General features: G+C 32.5%; 1 long non-coding RNA gene, 2 other non-coding genes and 1 pseudogene across 3 annotated transcripts; 1 reads left to right on the top strand and 3 right to left on the bottom strand.

Annotated features, from left to right (window-relative positions):
- Window positions 1–2392: 2392 nt before the first annotated feature.
- On the bottom strand, window positions 2393–2655 carry LOC148211675 (RNase MRP). The gene has a single exon (XR_015790578.1).
- A 1133-nt stretch (window positions 2656–3788) lies between these two features.
- LOC111022736 (uncharacterized) lies at window positions 3789–7640 on the bottom strand. The gene is made up of 3 exons (XR_002603016.2): window positions 7425–7640; window positions 7202–7336; window positions 3789–4164 (listed from the first exon to the last, which is right to left on the bottom strand). It is a non-coding gene; the product is annotated as an uncharacterized LOC111022736 (long non-coding RNA).
- Window positions 7641–8102: 462 nt separating this feature from the next.
- LOC148211676 (RNase MRP) lies at window positions 8103–8378 on the bottom strand. The gene has a single exon (XR_015790589.1).
- A 10813-nt stretch (window positions 8379–19191) lies between these two features.
- Window positions 19192–20653, top strand: LOC111022684 (protein IRX15-LIKE pseudogene; annotated as a pseudogene).
- The last annotated feature ends 536 nt before the right edge of the window (window positions 20654–21189 follow it).

Genomic DNA, 21189 nt, shown 5'->3' on the forward strand with positions numbered 1-21189 from the left:
ATTGATATTTGATATTTCTATCAAGTTCGACATTTAAAAATTTGTTTGAGTCTAACAACATGTTAATAATTATTTTTTGAAAGATATTTAGCTTGGCCATTAAATATTTGACAATCTTGATGGTTTGCGAGAAGTCAAATATTTTTTTATTTTTTTAACTCAACAATATTTGAAAGGTAAAAATTCGAACCTTTGATTTTGAAATCAGTAATATATTCTTTAAATAATTAAATCCAAAATTGACGATTGAATGGAGATGATTAAAATAATGACTAAAATATAATGGTTGGTTAAAATTAGAACACTAAAAAGCAAATTGAATTGAAATGGAGGATTATCATTGGTCTCAATGAAGGACAGCAAAAGAGTTGCACATGCTCATCCTTATTGACTTTCCCTCTCTCTTTCTCTATATTTCCTCTTTTATTTTCATTCTATATCTCAATCAAACAGTTGATCCCCTTCTTTAATTCATCCATTTGTGCCCTAATCACTTTCTTTGTCTATAACATTCCATCTAATCACCTCTAAAATTATTCATCATTTCAGACTTAAAATTAGCATATCGTAGTTGATCTTATATCTACTCCAACTAACTCTTTAAACATACTAATCTGTGCTATATTATTAGAATTCAAATGAAGTAGGTTAATAATTATCCACTGGTATTAATAATAAGGATTAAAGATGACATTATTTAAAGAGTACTCAAGTAGGGAGGAGGGGAAAAAATTTATAACTGTGTCTTAAATAATACGTATTAGGCTTTATAATTGGACTTTATTAATTGAATTGAAATTAATAACATTTAAATTTACTCGTTTCTTACAAGCCACGGTTGGTTTAAGATTATTGGTTGAATTTTCATTACCCATCTTTCGCTTTTACATTAAAACCATTTTGGTGTATTTTTTAATAACAATTAGGAAACTTAAATATGCATTGGAATAATTTCTTTCATTTTATTTATGGTATGATTAACTTTTTATTGTTTATAAATCATACATCACACCAAAAATCTAAAATTGATACACTTTTGTCTTACATCCTAATTTATCGTGAAATTAACTTGTCTTTTTAATATGGGAAAAAATATCAATATTAACATGTTCGTGGTCAAAACATTAAACAAAAAATATAAGCAAGTTGTATGTGTCATTCTTTTTCATTTTTCATTTTTATTTTTTGAAGATGTATGTGTCATCCTTGGAATATAAAAAAGTTCTCGGAAAAACAAAGTTTTATACATATATAATGTGAAAAAGGACTTGAGGAGTAATTATATAGCTGTAGTCTAGGTAGGTTCGTATTTAAATCGATTCACAGCTTAATATTATTAAATATCCACATCAAGTTGACGTCTATTCTTTTTTAAATTGAATCTACATATTTGAGTTTGACATTTCATTCTTATATCATAAGCAATAAGCATTAATGATGTGTTGAAGTTTTTGGAAGTGGAGGGATTAAGTGAACAAAATGTTAATATTAAAAGGATGTAATTTTATAAAGTGAATAAAATAGGCATGGAAAATGGCTGATGAGTCAATTTTGTGGAAAGTCGAGGATGTTCATAATGTAAGCACTTGCGTCACAACTCACAACTCAAGATCCAATCCCCACCACACACAAAATGCTAGAAAATCCTTTTTTTTTTTTATATATATAATATATCTTTGAAAACTAATTTGAAAAAGTGTCTATGGTTTTAAGGTTTGAATATTCTGTTATTCAATCTCATTTATGGTGTTCCAACAACTTTTTATTTCTAGTATCTCGTTAACGCTTTTAAAGTCTGTGATTTTGAAAATGATAAAATCTGAGTATTTTGTTTTTTTTTTATTTCCACTTCAAATTATTTTATTTGTTTAAAAATAAATAAAAGAAAAAATTTTAAAAATTTAATTTTAAAAATTATTTTTCATATTAAATTATAGCTAATAAGAAACTGAAACATGTTTCTATAAATTTTAAATAATAAAAAAAGAACAAGATACATCTACTCAACACTGTTTTTCTTTATAAAAAAAATAAGTTTTTCTTTATTAAAAAAATAAGAAATGATAAACAAGAAAACAAAAAACATGATGTTCTTTACAGTTTATTTTTATCTTTTTTTTAGAATTTTATTTTCTAGTTTTTGGAATGATTTAGACGGTATTTTGCCATTACGCTTCCTTGCTGCTTATTTTCATCTCTTTTTTCTTCAGAATTTTATCTTTGACTTTTTGAATGATTTAAACAGTTTTTATGGCAAAATGTTTTAGGTAATTTCCAATTTTACGTCAAATTTAATTTTAATTTTTTTAAAATTCAGGTAATCCCCAACACGTCTATTAGTTTAGATATTTATTATTTGTGTACAGAAGAAAGAAAGAAAAAAGAAAAAATTTGCCGCGGAAGCGTAAGCCCCGTTCTGTTAATTGTGAATATCTGTGACAGTTGGCCAGTATCGTCTACGGGCAATGGACTCTAAGGCTCCACACGTGTCTCAGCCTCTCGCAATGTGCAGTGCGAAGGCCCATTGAGCTTTTATTACCGTAGACTTTACCCGTTTACGAGTCTACATCTCTGCAGAAATCGGCCCGGGGACTTTCCTGAGCCACATTATCCCGATTAGAGGTTAATCGGCCCAATCACTTCGTTCCACGGCTGGTGGTAGCTGGTTGGAGGGAACCCACTTATATAGAAAGAAATTAAGTGTCCGCTTCCGATGTGGGACTTTGGTTTGGCAAAACAAGTGATTGTTGAGAATAAAACCCAATGAAAGAAGAAGGGAAATGCAATGCAAATGGTCCCCTAAAAGAGGCAGTTTTCACAAATTTTTCTATTACGTAATCAAATGGCATCTGCCTTTTTCCTTTTTATTTGGAGGCTCGTGGTTTTTTTTTTTTTTTAAATTTTAACCCAATTTGAAAATCCTCCTTTTTCTTTTCTTTTTTGGGATTTTTGTTCCCTTAATTTTGGGTGCTTCTTGTGGGCTTAGCGGGAACTTTTAAACTTTAATCCAATTTTATCGTTGATTGCAACCATTTAGTTAATTAGGTCAATTTCGTCTTGTTGCTCCTCTATATATTTGGCATCTTACTCCTATTTGGAGGCAGGTGATATTATTACGAATTTACGTGTCTCTTAGACAAAGTATATCTAGCATAAACATGTTAGGGTATTAAAAATCTCTTCTCCTACCAATTGAATGTTCAAATTAGGGTTCATACCAATAGGTTGGTGCCTATTTTGGACTCAAATCGACCATTTAGAAAAAATTCAAATTGCATACCAAACATACGCTAAATATTGATATTTGAATTGGGAAAAATGTTATATGTTGCACAAATTTTATAAGCGGTTTCTTTTCAATTTTATTGGGACATATATATATACAATCTCTCATTCAAATTTGAGCAGATTCGAATGTGATTACTAGAGGTGCATACTAGAGTAGCCAAAATCGACCGAAATAGGGTCGGTCGGTCGATTTTGAAGATATATGGTCGGTCGGTCGGTTTGGGATTTTGAGAGATGGGCGGTTGGTCGGTTGGGCCAAAAAAATCTCTTAAAACCGACTGACCGACTGATGGAACTCAAAACCAAATTATAGAACATTAGAAAAGGAAATCTTGCACTTAAAGATTACATGCGCCAAATCAAGAATCTAATTGATTCTTTGAAGCCACAGGTAAGACTATAACTACAGAAAGACCACATACTACATATCTTATCAGGGTTAGGCTCAGAATATGAGTCTACTATATCTGTAATCACTGCAAAAATTGGATCAATAACAATTCAAGAAGTCACTTCTTTATTACTATACCATGAAAGTCGAATGGAAAAAGAATTGACAGCGACAAATGCAAAAGACTCTACTTTACCATCTGTCAATTTAGCACAACAGCAAAATACAGATTCTCATCAGAATGAAAATCACATAAATTATCATACACACCAATATGAAAGTCGAGGAAATTATGACAATAATAGAGGAAGAGGGAGAAATCAGAGAGGAGGAGGCAGACACTAGTATTCAAGGCCTAGAGTACCATGTCAGATATGCCACAAGTTTGGTCACACAGCCGATAAGTGCTATTTTCGTGTACCCACTAATTCCAATTCTGGAATAAATTACAATGGCAGACTTCATCCATCTCAATCAGTAGCATCCTTTTCACAACAAAATAATATGTCAGCAATGCTAATGCCTCAGATTTTAACAAGGATACAAACTAGTATCCTGACTCTGATGCAACCAACCACATTACAAATGAACTGAATAATCTTACTATGAAAAATGAAGTTCTGGATGGATAACAAATTCGTACTGCCAATGGGACAGGTATGTCTATCACTCACTCTGGCCATTCCTCTCTTCTCACTTCTACCAATCATACATTTCATTTACAAAATCTACTTTATGTCCCATCAGTCACTAAAAACCTACTCAGTGTTAGTCAATTTGCTAGGGAAAATCAGGTTTATCTTGAATTTCATCCTAACTTTTGTTTTGTCAAGGAACGCAACACTGGTAAATTCCTACTTCAAGGTTCTCTCCACAATCGGCTCTACTCATTCAAGCTAAAGGCATCTCCTAAAGACTCTATACTCAATTCTAATTCCAGTCATGTTTTTCACACTACTTTGAAATATCCACCCATATCTTTTCTCCCAAAGTGTAATTCTCCAATGGATGTATGGCACAAGTGATTAGGGAATCTATCTAATCTTGTTGTAAATAAAGTTCTCAATGAATGTAATCTAAATTTTGCTCTTAATAAAAAGCATTCTTTTTGTACTGCTTGTGCATTAGGCAAGAGTCATTCTTTACCATTTACACCTTCTCAAACCATGTACATTGCCCCTCTTCAATTGATTGTATCTGACCTATAAGGACCAGCCTCTAAAACATCTCAAAAACAATTTCAAATATTATATTACTTTCATAGATGTCTATTCCAAATATACTTGGATCTATTTCCTAGAAACAAAGTCTCAAGCTCTATCTGCATTTATTCAATTCAAGTCGTTCATTGAAAAACAATTAAATTTGTCTATACTCACTTTTCAATCTGATGGGGGTGGTGAGTTCAAAGCCTTCACCCCCTATCTCAAATCTCATGGAATAGAACATTGTTTCTCTTGTCCTTACACATCCCAACAGAATGGCATTGCAGAAAGAAAGCATCGCCACATAGTTGAGGTTGGTCTAACCCTATTATCTCACTCTTTTATGCCTCTGGAATTCTGAGATGATGCCTTCTCATCTGCCACTTTCCTCATTAATAGACTACCTACACCTATTCTTGAATGGGTAAGCCCTATGGAGAAACTTTTTCATCAAAAACCCAACTACACATTCCTTAAAACGTTTGGTTGTTTATGCTTCCCCTGCCTTCGACCATATAACTCTCATAAATTTCAACCCCGCTCCATCCATGCATTTTTCTTGGCTATAGTAACATTCACAACGGATATAAATGTTTATCATCCACGAGACGCTTATACATCTCTCGGAATGTTACATTTAATGAAACCTATTTTCCGTTCAAAATAAATACACCCTTTCCTATACCTCATTGTCCTAGTTCACCTACTGTCACCACGAGTCTACCTACACTTTCCACTATACCTACCATCATTTCTCATTCTTCCCCTATTTCTCAACATAATTCAAATCCTGCCTCTCCCAATAATTCAAATTCTACATCTTTATCACCTCTTCCTATCATTGACCCTATCACTGAGTCTATTAATGAAACTATTCCTGATTTAAACATTCCTCTAGAACCTATACCAACTACTCCACCCATTGACACCCCACAAATCACAACATATCCTACTCTACCTTTTAATACAGCACCTACAGACACTGGACCTATGACAATCACTTCAGTTGTCCATCTACCTCCTATACAAAATACTCATAGTATGGTTACCAGGGCAAAGAATGGCATATTCAAACATAAAGCATATCTTGCTCATTACAAAGAAATTGAGCCTATATCAGCTAAGGAAGCATTGAAGCATGATCACTGGAAAAATGCAATGGAAGAGGAATACTCGACCCTTATGAAAAATGGGACATGGGAATTGGTTACTCCCCTCCCAAATCAAAAGATAGTGGATTGTAAGTGGGTTTTTAAAATAAAACGTAATACGGATGGGTCTATATCTCGTTACAAAGCAAGACTAGTGGTAAAAGAGTTCCACCAAACGGCAGACATCGACTATTCAGAGACATTTAGCCCGGTAGTTAAGCCTATCACTATTCGGATTCTGTTCACACTAGCTCTAGCAAAATGATGGTCTCTAAGACAAATCGAAATTAACAATACGTTCCTACATGGTCTTTCTAAATGAGACAGTTCTGATGGATCAACCTATAGGTTTTATATCCTCATTCAAAACATCTTGTCTGCAAATTAAAGAAAACAATTTATGGTCTTAAGCAGGCCCCTAGAGCCTGGTTTGAGCGGCTGAGTTCCTATCTTATTACTCTTGGGTTTATTGGTTCAAAGGCTGATCCGTCTTTATTTTACAAAATATATGGTAAACACAGCTATTATATTCTGATTTACGTGGATGACATTGTTATAACAGGGAGTTCTGAGGTGGACAACAAAATCTGATCGCCATGCTCCATATAAAATTTTCCCTAAAAGATTTGGGAAAACTAAGTTACTTCTTCGGCATCGAAGTTTCTTACCCCAATAATGATAGCATTTTTCGCTCACAATTCAAATATTTCACTGATCTCCTACAAAAGGCTAACATGATGGCAGCTAATGCTATTTCTACATCTATGGTAACTGGTTCTCTCTTATCTGCTCAACAAGGGGATCCGCTTCCTTATCCTTTTCAATACAGAAGCATTGTGGGAGCGCTTCAATATGTCACACTCACCAGACCTGAGTTGTCCTCTTCAGTTAACAAAGCATGTCAATTCATGCATGTCCCTACCACTACTCACTGGCAACTTGTTAAACACATACTTAGATACCTAAAAGGGACGTTTGACAATGGTCTTCTACTTCAAAAACCCTCTAGCATGACTCTTACGGCTTATTCTGATGCCGACTGGGCATCAGATCTAGACGACAGAAAATCCACCTCTGGATTTTGTGTCTATCTTGGTGGTAATCCTATTTCGTGGGGATCAAAGAAGCAAACAATAATTTCGAGGTCAAGTATAGAAGCTGAGTACCGTGCATTAGTCTTAGCTGCGTCTGAACTAATTTGGCTGAAGACCCTATTTCACCAGCTTCGAATTGCAGTTCCTCAAATGCCAATCCTCTCGTGCGATAACCTAAGCTTTGTACATCTCGGCTCGAATCCCATCCTACACTCAAGAACGAAGCATGTGGAAATAGATATCTATTTTCTCAGAGATCTTGTTATAGCTAAGAAGATCAAAGTACAGCACCTACCTTCGATTGCTCAGATAGCTGATCTACTCACGAAACCCCTGTCACCGCTGCGATTTCACGAGCTTTCTGCCAAGCTCAATGTTCGAGCACGACTGCTTGAGGGGGGGAGGGGTGTTAAGGTAAACCAATGAAACCCTAAGATTATGGATTGTAACCAAATATAGTTAGAAAGTCCAAAAGGTAGTTAAGGTCCAATTGTCTATATAAACATTTCTCAAAGATGTATTTGGTGGTGGATTGAATTACAGTAATACAACTACTCCCACATCTCTCTCCACTCGTTTTATCGAGTATTTTGTTTTTTATTTTCATTTCACCTTGTTTTATTTGTTTTAACAAATAAAAGCAAAAATTTCCAATATTTAAATTTAAAAATTATTTTTCATATAAAATCGTAGGTAATAAGAAACTGAAACATGTTTCTATAAATTTTAAATAAAAAAAAGAACAAAATACATCTACTAAACACTTTTTTTCTTTATAAAAAAATAAGAAACAAAAAAACAAAAAACATGAAACATAAACATAAAACAAGTTCTTTACGAAGGAAAAAAAATAAAAATAAAAAAAAGAACAAAATACATCTACTAAACACTTTTTTTCTTTATAAAAAAATAAGAAACAAAAAAACATAAACATAAAACAAGTTCTTTACGAAGGAAAAAAAATAAAAAAATGCGCCGCGGAATCGTAAGCCCCGTTCTGTTAAATGTGAATATCTGTGACAATTGGCCAGTATTGTCTTCGGGCAATGGACTCTGAGGCTCCACACGTGTCTCAGCCCCTCGCAGCAATGTGCAATGCGTAGGCCCATTGGGGTTTTTGTAACCCGAAGACTTCCCCCGTTTCCGGGCCTGCCATCTCGGCAGAAATCGGCCCGGGGACTTTCCTGAGCCACATTAGCCCGATTCCTAATTAGAGGCTAATCGGCCCAATCACTGCGTTCCACGGCTGAATGTTAGTTGTCGGAGGAAGTCGATTTATATAGAAGCAAATTAACTTCGCGCTTCCGATGTGGGACTTTTTTCAGAAAATCTCTCTCAAATACATAATAAATACAATCTCTCTCAAATAACACACCACATCCTTAAAACAATCTGGTCCTTGTTTGAACATTTAGAGAGAATTTCTTATTATATTAGAGAGTGGAAAAGAAACATTTTATCCGATTATATACTTTGTTTAAGCCAAACTACATACAAAGAAAGATGGGAGCATTTTGGGGAAAAAGGTTATTGCTTAATAAAAATACAACACTCCCCTTTGTATGCTCTTATCTTGTTTGCTTTGCTCGTTAACACCATCATGAATTTATATAGGTAAATCACAAAAAGGTGTGAACTCGAATTTTCATTCATACGTATCGTATTCAAGAAAGAAATAAATAAAATTGTATATAAATTACCTATAATTTTTTAATATCGATGTTTTCTCACTGACCAACAAACATTTTAAAATATTTGGTTACCTAACGACCATGAAATTAGAAAGATATAACTAAAACGTTCTTACCCATCATGTTTATCGCTTTTACATTAAAAACACTTTCATGTGTTTTTTAATAACAATTAAACAAAAAGTTGTAAGGAACTCCCCATCACAGAAAATGGTTGAAAGTAGGGGTGTTCAAAAAACCCAACAACCTGAAGAACCAGAGCAATCCAACCCAAATCGTAAAGGTTGGGTTGGGTTAGATAAAATTTCGATTTAGGTTGAGTTATATTTTATACAAACCGAACGGTTTGATTCGATTCATGGGCTCAGACAAATAAAATTCAGTTCAACCCGAACTAAACCGAAAACTATATATATATATATATATATATATATATATATATATATGTCTTTTTAGGGTTTCAGTTTTAGTTTTTCTCAGCCTCCCTCTCAAATCTCACGCTCGTTCTCAACTTTCTAATCTTCTCCCATCTCTCAAATCTCATCTCCATCTTCTCCCATTGGAAGCATCACATGCCGGCCCTCGTTCTAATCTTCTCCCATCTCTCAAATCTCATCTCCATCTTCTTCCATTGGAAGCATCCCATGCCGACCCTCGTTCACTCTCTCACATTCATCCCTCATCTTACCCTCGGCTCTGTAAGGTCTACCATCAAAGTTTTTTGAGCTCGGGCTTTCCACCTTCCTTTGTTCAAATAAGATCTGAGGTTCTGCGATTCCGTTTCTTAGCTTGCGTCTGGAACCACTTCTATCATGGATGGTCGGTACGAAACAAACTCTTTCGATGAAAAAGAGGAAGTTCAACCCTTTCCTCCAAGTTATGCTCCATCGTCATCGTGGTCCTAATCTCCACCATCGTGTTCGTCGCCGCCTACATCGTCCCTGGTGGCTTCAAGAGCAAGATTGGCTCCTCACAATCGATCTACATGGTGTTCACGGTGATGGACATTGTGCCGGTGGCCACGTCAATGAAGTCAGTGGATTTCAACTGATATTCTAGAGAAGAAGAAAGGAGGAACAAAAGGTAACTCGATGACCCAACCTGAGTCAACCTGAAAAAATTGGGTTGGGTTGGATTGGGTTGACAATTACCTTCGGTTCTTTCGGTTTGCTTATCTGACCAACCCGAAAATTCGAGTTGGTCCAAAAAAAATCTCTCATCCAACTCAATCCGATTGTGAACACCCCTAGTTGAAAGTCCTCAACTTTCTAGCACGTATTTCTTTTACAATATATATCTTTGAAAATGTCACTAATATATTTTAAGGTTTGAATAATTGGTTGGAAATAATTTACCATTCTCTTTCTATTTTTTTCTCATTTTCAAGAAAAGTTAAAATAAATAACATAATCACGTTTATTGTTTTTTTTTTTTGCGTCCTCATTTCTAATTTTTTTTTCAAAACATAAATAAGAAAAACAATAATTTATCATTCTTGACTCCTAAAATGTATAATGAGTCTTTCTCAATTTAATTCAAAATTTCTCAAGTCCTTTATTTTCAGAAAATTTTTTTTTAAAGCGATTAAATATTGTTTTGTCAATATAGATGTGTGTGATTCCCATATTGTTTGGTACATGAAAATCCAACTCATTTATTCTGTACAAATCGATAATTTAGCAAGACATAAGCTGAGACTTCATAGACTTCTCGAGGTCCAGATGGGACACATTTAATTTAATAATTTAATAATTTAATTTTTTTTTTTTAACTTATGAAAGTGAAAGAAAACAACCAGAGAAAAACTCTCTCTAAACATTTTATCCAATTATGTAAAATGTTTAGACGTTAAGCTAAATTACATAATAAATACAAAGAAAGATATAAAAACATTTGGGGAAAAAAGACCCTTGCTTAAGAAAATTGCAACAACAAACAGTGTGGGATATTGCTTGTACTCCCCTTCCTTGCTTGCTTTGCTCGCTAACGGTTTCCGAAAGATCATATTTATAAAATTAATGTCATTATAAATTATGAATAAAAAAAAGTGAGCGAGTTAAATAACCAAGTCACATCCAGCAGCATGGAGCATAATGATGAGCAAATTCAGGCCTAATAAAAGCATAAAACCCAATGAAAGAAGAAGGGGAAATGCAATGAAAATTGCAAATGGTCCCCTAAAAGAGGCAGTTTTCACAAATTTTTCTATTGTGTAATCAATGGCATCTGCCGGCTTCTGGATTTTTAAATTTTAACCCAATTTGAAAATCCTCTTTTCTTTTTTGGGTGCTTCTTGTGGGCTTAGCGGGAACTTTTGAACTTTAATCCATTTTATCTCGTTTAATTAATTAGGTCAATTTCGTTTTGTTGCTCTAGTATATATTTGGCATCTTACTTCTATTTGGAGAGAGGTGATATTATTTTAGACAAAATATATCTTAAAGCATAAACATGTTAGGTATTAAAAAAAAAATTCCTTTATCATTGAATGTTTAAATTAAGGTTCACACCAGTAGATTGGTGCCGATTTTGGACTCAATCGACCGTTTAGAAAAATTTAAATTGCATACCAAACAAACTCTAAATATCAATTAATCTGAATTTGGAAAAATGCTATATGTTGTTGCACAAATTTTATAAGCTGTTTTTTTTTTTCAATTTTATTGAGACTTTTATTTATTTATTTATTTATTTATTTATTTATTGAGAATTGCAAATTGCAAATTGCAAATTAAAATGACTAATGAAATTAATACTTCTTAAGTGGCTTTTGAAGATTTATGACTAGATTTAAATATTTTTTAAGTGTTAGTTGTTATGATTTTTTTAGCCAGGCGCATTTTGCATGGTATCCTTTACTTTGATTTTAGGGTTAGTGTATGGAAAAAATTATTTATAAAGTTGCTGTTATTGTCCTATTAAATATTGGATGTAAATTTAAATCTATATGCTCCTAGTCATCATTAAATACAGATTGAAAATATGTTTTGTCATCTTTCATATATTTAACAGTATAAAACTATCAGTCAAATAATGGTTACTTCTCCCAATAATTTTTTGTAGTATGGATATTTCTTCTGGATGCCTTCTTTCAAAGATAGAGATGAAAAATCTCAACAATATGTGGCATTTTTGTCAACAAAATTAAAATTATATATATATATATCCACCATTAAAGAAGCTTCATCCTCCCTAAGAAAAAGAAAATCTCCCATTCAGATTTCAGCAAATTCCAATGTGATCACAGACAAAGACCTTGGTGGGGAGGCCCACCAAAATGCTATGCGGATCCTATTTAAATTTATACTTATTTATGGCCTACATCATTATTATTGACAGAAAATTTAAGTTAATTTTCTTTTTATGTCAAAAAAATAATTAGTAATTAATAAGTGTGAAATGATTGGACTATGGTTATTGATCAATAATTTTCCTTTTTATTATTATTATTATTTTGTGTAAAACGCTTTTCTCATTTAATATATTTGGTGGTGAGTTTTCAATGTGTCGGTCTCTTTTTCTTTTTCATTATAAAAAGAAGGATATATATAACATTAAAATATAATTTATTAAAAATGTTATGAAACTCGTTTATTTCAATATGTAATATTCCAATATTATCATCCTTATAATATAGGCTAAAGTGTAAATTTGCTTTTTTAAAAAAAGTATGGATCGATTAAAAGAAATGGGATTTTTATTTAAAATATGGATAAGAATCTCAATCATAAAATATCAAATAAAAAAGAGATAAAATTCAAGGACCAAATCAAAAATTTAAAAAGTTATGGATGAAAGTTGAAAAAAAAAATAAAAAATTCAATGACTAAAACCAATATTTCAAATGTCGATGTGGATAGAAATGTCGAGGTCTCAATTTTATGGAAATATCAATAAAATGTCAATGTCAATGTTGATGCATATTTATGTAAAAGGTAGAGAAATTAAAATTTTGTAAACAATATTTAAATTATCAAATAAACATTTTCCTATTTCTAAATAAGTTTAAAATAATTCATATTAATATTATGTATATATTGGTGACATTTTATTGATATTTTTCATATTTTGTCGATTTTTTTGTACCATGATGGAAATGTCGATTTATCCATCATGTCGATGTTGAGTCCATGAAAAACATGGATATGTCGATGGAAATATCGACGTGTAACCATGACTAAAACTACATCATGTAAACGTTTATTTTCTAATCATATCTTTTCTTTTTTTTGGCAGGAGATTGTAAAAATGAATCAATATGCTATCATAGTCCTATATCGGTTGACTGAAAAATATACTCTTTGAGTAGAAAATTAAGAAGAATATTTTCATTCAAAGAGTCATTTGAAACAAATTCAAAAGTAAAAGTAGGCAGATTTATGTCTAAAATACTTTATAATTGTAAAAATATATATATTAAAAATTTATTCTCTTACTGTTGGCCGATATAATTTTGATAATGTTTCTAAAAAAGAGAAACAAGAACCATAAATAATTGTCAAATGCTTAGATTTTTTAATAAAATTGAAATCCAAAAACGAAAAACAAGAAATGTGAGTATTACCAAACGACCTTTAGACTTCTAATCACATATCACTCGCCAAGACACTAGTAGTAAAGTAATTTCCATGAATTCTATTTTTGTTTCTCATTTTTTAGACAAAAGAAAAACAAAACAAACAAGAGAACTTAAATATAAGAACCAATAAAATGGTGGTTGGAGGTATATGTCAATCATCGTTGAGCTATGTTCACTTTGACAAATAAACGTTGTAACAAATATAATTTTTCAAAAAATGGAAAATGAAAATGATATTAAAGGGGGTCATGAGTATTGAAAGAATCAAATTGATTTGTATTTTTTTTTAAGGAGTGAGAGTTTGAAAATTGAAGGCAGAATCAAAATAGTTATAATTAAAGAGAATCACAAATTCACACCACCGTACCCATCATACCATATATGACTGAAAATTTGATGTTTCATTTCTTTATTTCTTTTTTTATTTTTTTATTTTTGGGATGGGACACCGCTGCGGCCGGTAAATGCGGAGTGGATAACTATCATTTCATTTAACTACCTTGACGTTTTGTCTAATTGTCCCTATACTAGCTTAAATTACTAATTTAGTCCCACAAATCTCTACTTAATTTCAGTTTTCTTCTTATTGATTTTTTCAAAATTTTAATTCTATTCTAATTATTTATCTTATAGAACGTAAACGTGCTAAATGTCACAATACCGGGGCAATTGTCTAGTTTGGTACGAGTTATTTATATGTATACTAACAAATGAGTGTTTAAGTATGTCCCACAATGTTGTGATTGTACTCTAGGGGTGTCGTAGTTTTGGATAAGAGTAAGCTCTCATTGCCACCACGATCAATTCGTAGTTGTGTTCTATCTAAATGTAGCTTCAGGTAAGAGCAAGCTTTTGAGTGTGCATATTTGAATGACTATTTGAGACAAAACTAAAGTTGTATTCTATTTTAAGGGAGGATTTTTAGGGGTTCGGATAAAGTTTCACATTTATTAGGATAAGGGAGAAAATTGATGGTATATAAGTATTGACAATTATTCTCATGGATATGAAACCTTTTTAATACAAACTAAAATTAAAAACACGTTGACTTCTTGACAGGTAGACAGTTCCTTCCATCTAGATTAATGAAGAATGAAGAAGTAGTTGGTAATTCCAAATCACTAAAAATGAAGCATCATGTCAAGGCGGGCGACAGGATAATGATAATATCACCAATAGAAATATAGAGATGATTAAGGCCCCGTTTGGTTGGCCATTTGGACTCTATATCTCGTTTCCAGATTTAGTGAATTTACGTTTTAGACAAATTTTTTTTTGAAAACTGTTTTTCATTCTATGATTCAAATTGTGAAATTTTTTTGAAAGCATCATTTTTATGTTTGTATTGTTTTCCAATTTTGAATTTGAAATTTTAGTGTTCAGAGTTACATTAAAACAAAACAGATAAAATATTTAATAAATATATTATTCCATGTTATAAACTCATTTCATTTCTGTTAAAATTAAAACCGGTAAAATATAATATATTATAAATTATACAAACATAGTTAAATAATAATTATACAAAATTTATAACAAAAATTTTTTGGGGGTAAAAATACCTTGGACACGTGGAGGACGCTTATTGGTGTTCAAGAATTAAAATATCCCAGGTCCACCTCGAACCTGCCGAAGATGTTGGGTTCGCCCATTGGGAAAAGGCTATAAGTATACATGCCGAAGCCCGATCTGACTGGGGTTCGATCTGCTCGGACCCGACAGGTCCGACATGAGAAAAAACATGTAACCGTCAGTCGTGAGGACTGGCGGATCCACCACCTATAAATAGAGGGTCTCATTTCACGCTCAGGTATCGAATCTCACCTCGAGCTAAATACTGAGTCCGACCTATGCTGACTTGAGCGTCGGAGTGTTTACCCCCTCGTGCAGGTCCACTCTTGTGTTCAGGTCGAGCCGGGGACTGGATTCGAGCTTGGTTTGTAAAGCATCGTTGTGCAGACCTTTGCATAAACAAAAATGTTAATAAATTAATTAATATTATATTAGATTAAACTAAATATTTAGTTGGCAACTACTACTCATCTATAAATATATTGCTATATACAAGTTGAACAATTTTTTAAATCGAGATTGAATTTTAAAATTGAGTACCAAACATATATCTGAAATTTTTATGAAATTTTTATGTAACCTCTTATTTTCATATTTATATTTTCGTGATGAATGACCAAATCCATCATAAATTAGTCTATTTTAAATTTTTGAAGCGGGAAAATAATGAAATGTTAATTAATTTATAGCTTTTTCTAATAATGGGGTGATAACTGATAACTGACATGGAACAAAGGACAGAGAAGGTCAAATCCCATCACCTTCCCTCATGTTCTCTTTATTGCATCTGAGAGTCAAAAGTAATATACGAAGGTGAATTTCCAGAAATACCCCTCCCTCGATTCCGGTAAACTGCTTTGACTTATTTCCACACTTTCTTGCTCATGTTGCGCATTGTTGCCAATTTTATTTTTCCCTCTTTATTCTTTTCATGAGAAGCAAGCAAATTTTTCATCCAAAAAAAGAAAAATGTTGATTTAACAGTCATTTTAAATTTCAATTATTTTCTTAAACAATTCTTGGATTATGTTTTAACAAATTTGGTCCTTCATTTTTTCTTAACCATCATTCTCTTTATTCTCAGTTGGATCCTTCATTTCTAATTTTTTTTTTATAATTTTACTCTTATCTTAATAAAAAAATTTAAATTAATTCACTTTTTAAAATAAAATATGTTAAAATTTGTAAATAAAAAGTTGATGAGTCGTTAAATTAAATTATTATTTCCTAACGTATTTGAACACTTTGACACAAAGTAGGCTACTTCAAAATGAATTGGTAGGTGGGCAAGATTTTGTGGATGAAGAGTTGGGTTTTATGAGCCAAATAATATTTTAGTGGCATATTTATGTCCAAATATATTTATAAAATGATGTTTAATGATATAACAACTTTTTATTGACAAATTTTAGCAATTTTTTAAATTGAAGAACCTCATTGAGATTATAAAGGGTAAAAATGAGAACAAATCAAATTGAGAATTGATTTGAAATATTTATTTAAAAAAAATTGATACGTTTAAACTTTACCTCCACTAGAGACAAGACAAGATTATGTATTTAATGTGAAAAATATACATTAAAAATAATAAAAGTCTTATTTAACTGTTATAACCATCTTTGTAGCATTTCTCTATGCCGGCCAATGAATTGAAATATGTGTTGGTGTGATGACGTGGATATTAATTTGGCATTTTAATTGAATAATTTCATCACATTAACAAGTTACGTTGGAATAAAATATAATTCCCTTTGAAAAAAAAAATAATATATATATATATAATTCATCATTTCTTTAAAAAAAAAATGTGTATATACATATATAATTCTTTTTTCTACGCAAACAATAATTATTGATTAAAATCGTACACTATTTAACAGTACTATTTACTATTGTATTTTTAGTTGACATATCCATTATCAAGATACGTTGTTTGTGATATTTTAAAAATGAATGAACCTAAGATTGAAGTATTACTCGTCGTTGGTGCAAAAAATAAATGATATAAATGAGACATGGTGGTAAGTCAATAAGCTTTTATTATTTATATTATTACTTTGAGGTGCCATTTGTTTATAGGTAATATAGATACTTTTATAATTTGAATTAAAGGTTCAAGTTACGTTTGTTCTTTGCGTGAATTATTAATTTAATTTCAAAAGTTTACGTTCTTTATTTGTAAAAAAATAAATAAAAAAAAAAAAATTTTTGCATGATTACTTATATTGTATCTAATTCCAAATATAATATTGAAATGTGAGTTAAATTGGCATCTAAAAATCAGGCATCTAAAAATTTAGGTAACCGAAAATAGAAGAGAATTCACTATATACCATATTAAAAATTTTAATGTGTTTTCCAAAATGTTATATATATATATGTAGAGTATAAATTGTGTCTTACCTTACCTTTAAATTTGACACTTCTATAAAATTTTTAATTTGTTGCCACATGTGAAAAGAAAAATTATTTTACGCTCTTTATATAAATTATTCTAGTCGCTTCCAACTACATGCTTTTTTTTATATCCGTGTGTCCAAGACAGTTTGCACGCACCTCGACTATTCACGATTCAAGATTCGTACAAAAATAAAATTGAGCTAATAATGGCAGTCTTTTCTTTTCAATTATTTGTTGCTTAGATTTCGAGTTTGTATTAGATGATATAATGGAAAATTACCATTACTAAAATAAGCGATTTCTATGATTGGATATCGGTTTCAATTCCCTGTTATTTGAATTTAGTTAGAATTTATGCTTGAATTTTTTATTATTTTGATTTCTAGTTTGGTCTTTATGATTTAGTCAAATTTAATGAGTTGTTTGAGTCGTTACTAAGTTTTTATCATATTTAGTTCCTTATGTTGGGGGCAATTTAGTGACTAACATGTGTCAATGAACTATTAGACAAAAAGTGTCATGTTAACGTAAGGACTTATGGTGTAGATATGTATAAGTCCAAAGAATAGACAAAATAACTCGATTGTCTCTCCTAGCCTAACTAATGAATACATCATATGGTTGTGCGTGCTGTTGGGTTTGTAAGGGAATGCAAAGAAAGTCCTACATTGGCTAGGAATGAGCCTGATACATGGTATATAGATGATGACAATTATCTTTATTGGTATAAAGCTTTTTGGATGAAACCAAAAGCAAAGCCGGCTAATATCCAAAACAGACAATATCATACTATTGTGAAGAGATATATCCAAGTTTTGAGCATTTGTCATCCTCCTTGATTCGAACTTCATAGTGGAGTTTAAATTGTAGATGAAGAAATTATAGAGACAAAAGCATAACTTTTTCAGTCATATATACACTAAACTGAACAAATAAAAGATATGTAACAAATTCTTAGTTTGATTTTAATAAAAAATTAATGCAATAAATACCTAAAATTAAAAAAAAAATTGACTTCTAAGTAAAGTGGAACCTAAAACTTATTTGATAGTCCAAATCAATTATAACATTGGAAAGAAATGCAATCATGTTTGTCTAAAGTATGAAACATTTCCTTAGATCAAACAACATGCCGAATGGATCTTTAAACATTCTTTCCATCGTGCTTTTTGGCACTCTGGTTTGTATGGTTTAACAAAAATAAAGTAAATTTTTTCTACTTTCTAATTTCTACTTCATAATGGACTCAAAATAGATCCATTCTAACTTAAAAAAATACTTAAATGCTCAATTTAAGCACGACTTAAACATCTTCAACTAAAGTAATTACTTATTTTATTCATTTTATTTTAGATTTTATGTGCTACCTAGGAGTATTATGGTAACATGCTAAACTCTCTCTTTTGGGTACAAATTGTTTCTTCGTAATCATTTGGGATAATTGTAATCTAAGTTTGGATATTTTTGTACATGCTTGATTTTCTTATTAGATTATGATATTTTCAATATTGAGTTTGAACTATGTCTAGTCTTGGAATTGAGGAAAGGTATTATGTTTACCATTGATTCAAATTTAATATTCAATTTAAAAAGTCTCGACATAACTCAATTAATTAAGATGTATGTTATTAACTGTAAGATGATATGTTCAAATCTCCGTCAAGTTGAATTAAAAAAGAAAAATTAAATTTTGAAATATTGAAAGTTTTTAGAATATGGTATAAAGACATTATTATTTAAAAAAAAGAACGTGATTTTGTAAAAAATAATAATCAAGCGAAATCTTTTCTTGTGAAAAGAATTAATTTCAGTCATCTAATATTTGCTTAAAAAAAGGAATTCAAATCATTTATTATCTCATTCACTCCATTGCCCTAAAGATTTGTACTGTACCTCACCCCCACGCGCGAGTCCAGTCCGTGATTCTCACTGTCGTCTTCTCTCTGGCTCCCAGCCTTAAAAACAAATCGAAATTTCTCCGTGTTCCTCCATTTTCGATTTTTCTGTTGAAAGTTCAAATTTCAAATCCCGAGGCCATGAAATCCTCCGCCAACGCCAAGCTCATCCTCCTCCACCCCTCCATCCACAAGCAGGGCCTCTCCACCCCCACCGCCGCCGCCGCCGCCCCCCGCCGCTGCCTCTTCTCTTTCCTCACCTTCTTCACTCTCGCCTTCACCCTCACCCTCATCAACTCCACCTTCTCCTCCTCCTCCTCCTCCTCCTCCGCCGCTGCCCGCCGAACCTCCTCCGCCGCCTCCCCCCTCCCCATCCCGATTTCCGCCGCCCTCCTGCACTACGCCGCCGCCGACACTAACTCCACCAAGCCCCACATGACCTCCGGCGAGCTCTCCTCCATCGCCGCCGCCCTCGCCCCGTGCTCTCCGGCCTGTAATTTCCTCATCTTCGGCCTCAATCACGAATCCCTCCTCTGGCGCGCCCTCAACCACCGCGGCGCCACCGTCTTCCTCGACGAGAACGAGTTCCAGGTCTCCAAATTCGAGCAATCGAATCCCGGCTCCGAGGCCTACGATGTCCAATACACGACCAAAGTCAGCCAGATGAAGGAGCTTCTGGTTCAGGCTAAATCGCAGGCCGATAACGAGTGCCGGCCCGTCCAGAATCTCCTCTTCTCCGAGTGCAAACTCGGAATCAACGACTTGCCGAACCACATTTACCAAGTCCCCTGGGATGTGATTCTGGTGGACGGGCCGCGTGGGTACAGCGCCGCGTCGCCGGGAAGAATGTCGGCGATCTTCACCGCCGGAGTTCTGGCCAGAAGCAAATGTACTGGGAACCGGAAAACCAAAACGAAAACGAAAACCCACGTGTTCGTGCACGAGATGGGGCGCGAGGCTGAGAGGATTTACAGTGACGAATTTCTCTGCGTTGAAAATTTGGTGGAATCGGTGGGTTCGTTGGGGCATTTCGTGGTGGAGGCGATGCAGGGAAATGGGGCGAAATTTTGTAAGAATTCTTCTTCTGGTTCATCGATTTCCTCCTCTGTGTGATGTAATCATCAGTGACTTTTTGATGATTATTGTTGTTTGTGGGGTTTGGATCGGGGTTTGTGATTATATTTTGTAAAATTTCCATAGTTTTTATTTGGCTTTGTTTTGGTTTTTGATGTGATAGAGTTTAATGTTATACTTTTAGACGATGGCGATCTATGAAGTTTTAGGAGATGAGAAGAGGGGAGAAAGCTTTTTTGGCTTTGAAATCTCTTTTGATGTATCTGTTTGGTTTCCGAGAAAAAGCGAGAAAATGTACAGAAATTCAAACAAATTCCTTGCTTTGCTTCTACTGTTTTAACTTGTACTACAACAACGTGGATGGAGACCCTGTTTCCATTTTTTTCTCACACACAAAAAGGAAAAGAAAAAAAGAAAGAAAGAAAATAAAGTAATGTATTATCTATATTCATGTCAAAAAATTACTATTACTATTTTAGATTGGTTTTGACTACTTTTTAAGTTTTTATTTGATACATGTCTTAATTGGTCTAATTAATTTTATTTTAAATTTTAATTATATTTGGTTATTTGTAAATGTAATATAGAAAATACTTTAGCGCTAACGCATCAGAATTTAGCATAGGTTTACCACTATTAAATTATTGATATAAGAAAAAAAATGCGTAAATAAAAATTTTTTAAAAAAATTAATAAGTTGTTAAATTTTTAATAGTGATGAATATAGAAATATGCGCTCACTAGAATATATTTTTTTTATAATATTTATCCATCAAACCAGTTTTTGAGGGGAGGGGAAAAGGTAGAAAAATAGATATTTTCTCTATTAAAAAAGAATAAAAAAAAAAG

This window comes from Momordica charantia (assembly GCF_013281855.1).
Source record: "Momordica charantia cultivar OHB3-1 chromosome 4 unlocalized genomic scaffold, Mcharantia_2.0 BLBB01000004.1, whole genome shotgun sequence".
Taxonomy (NCBI): domain Eukaryota; kingdom Viridiplantae; phylum Streptophyta; class Magnoliopsida; order Cucurbitales; family Cucurbitaceae; genus Momordica; species Momordica charantia.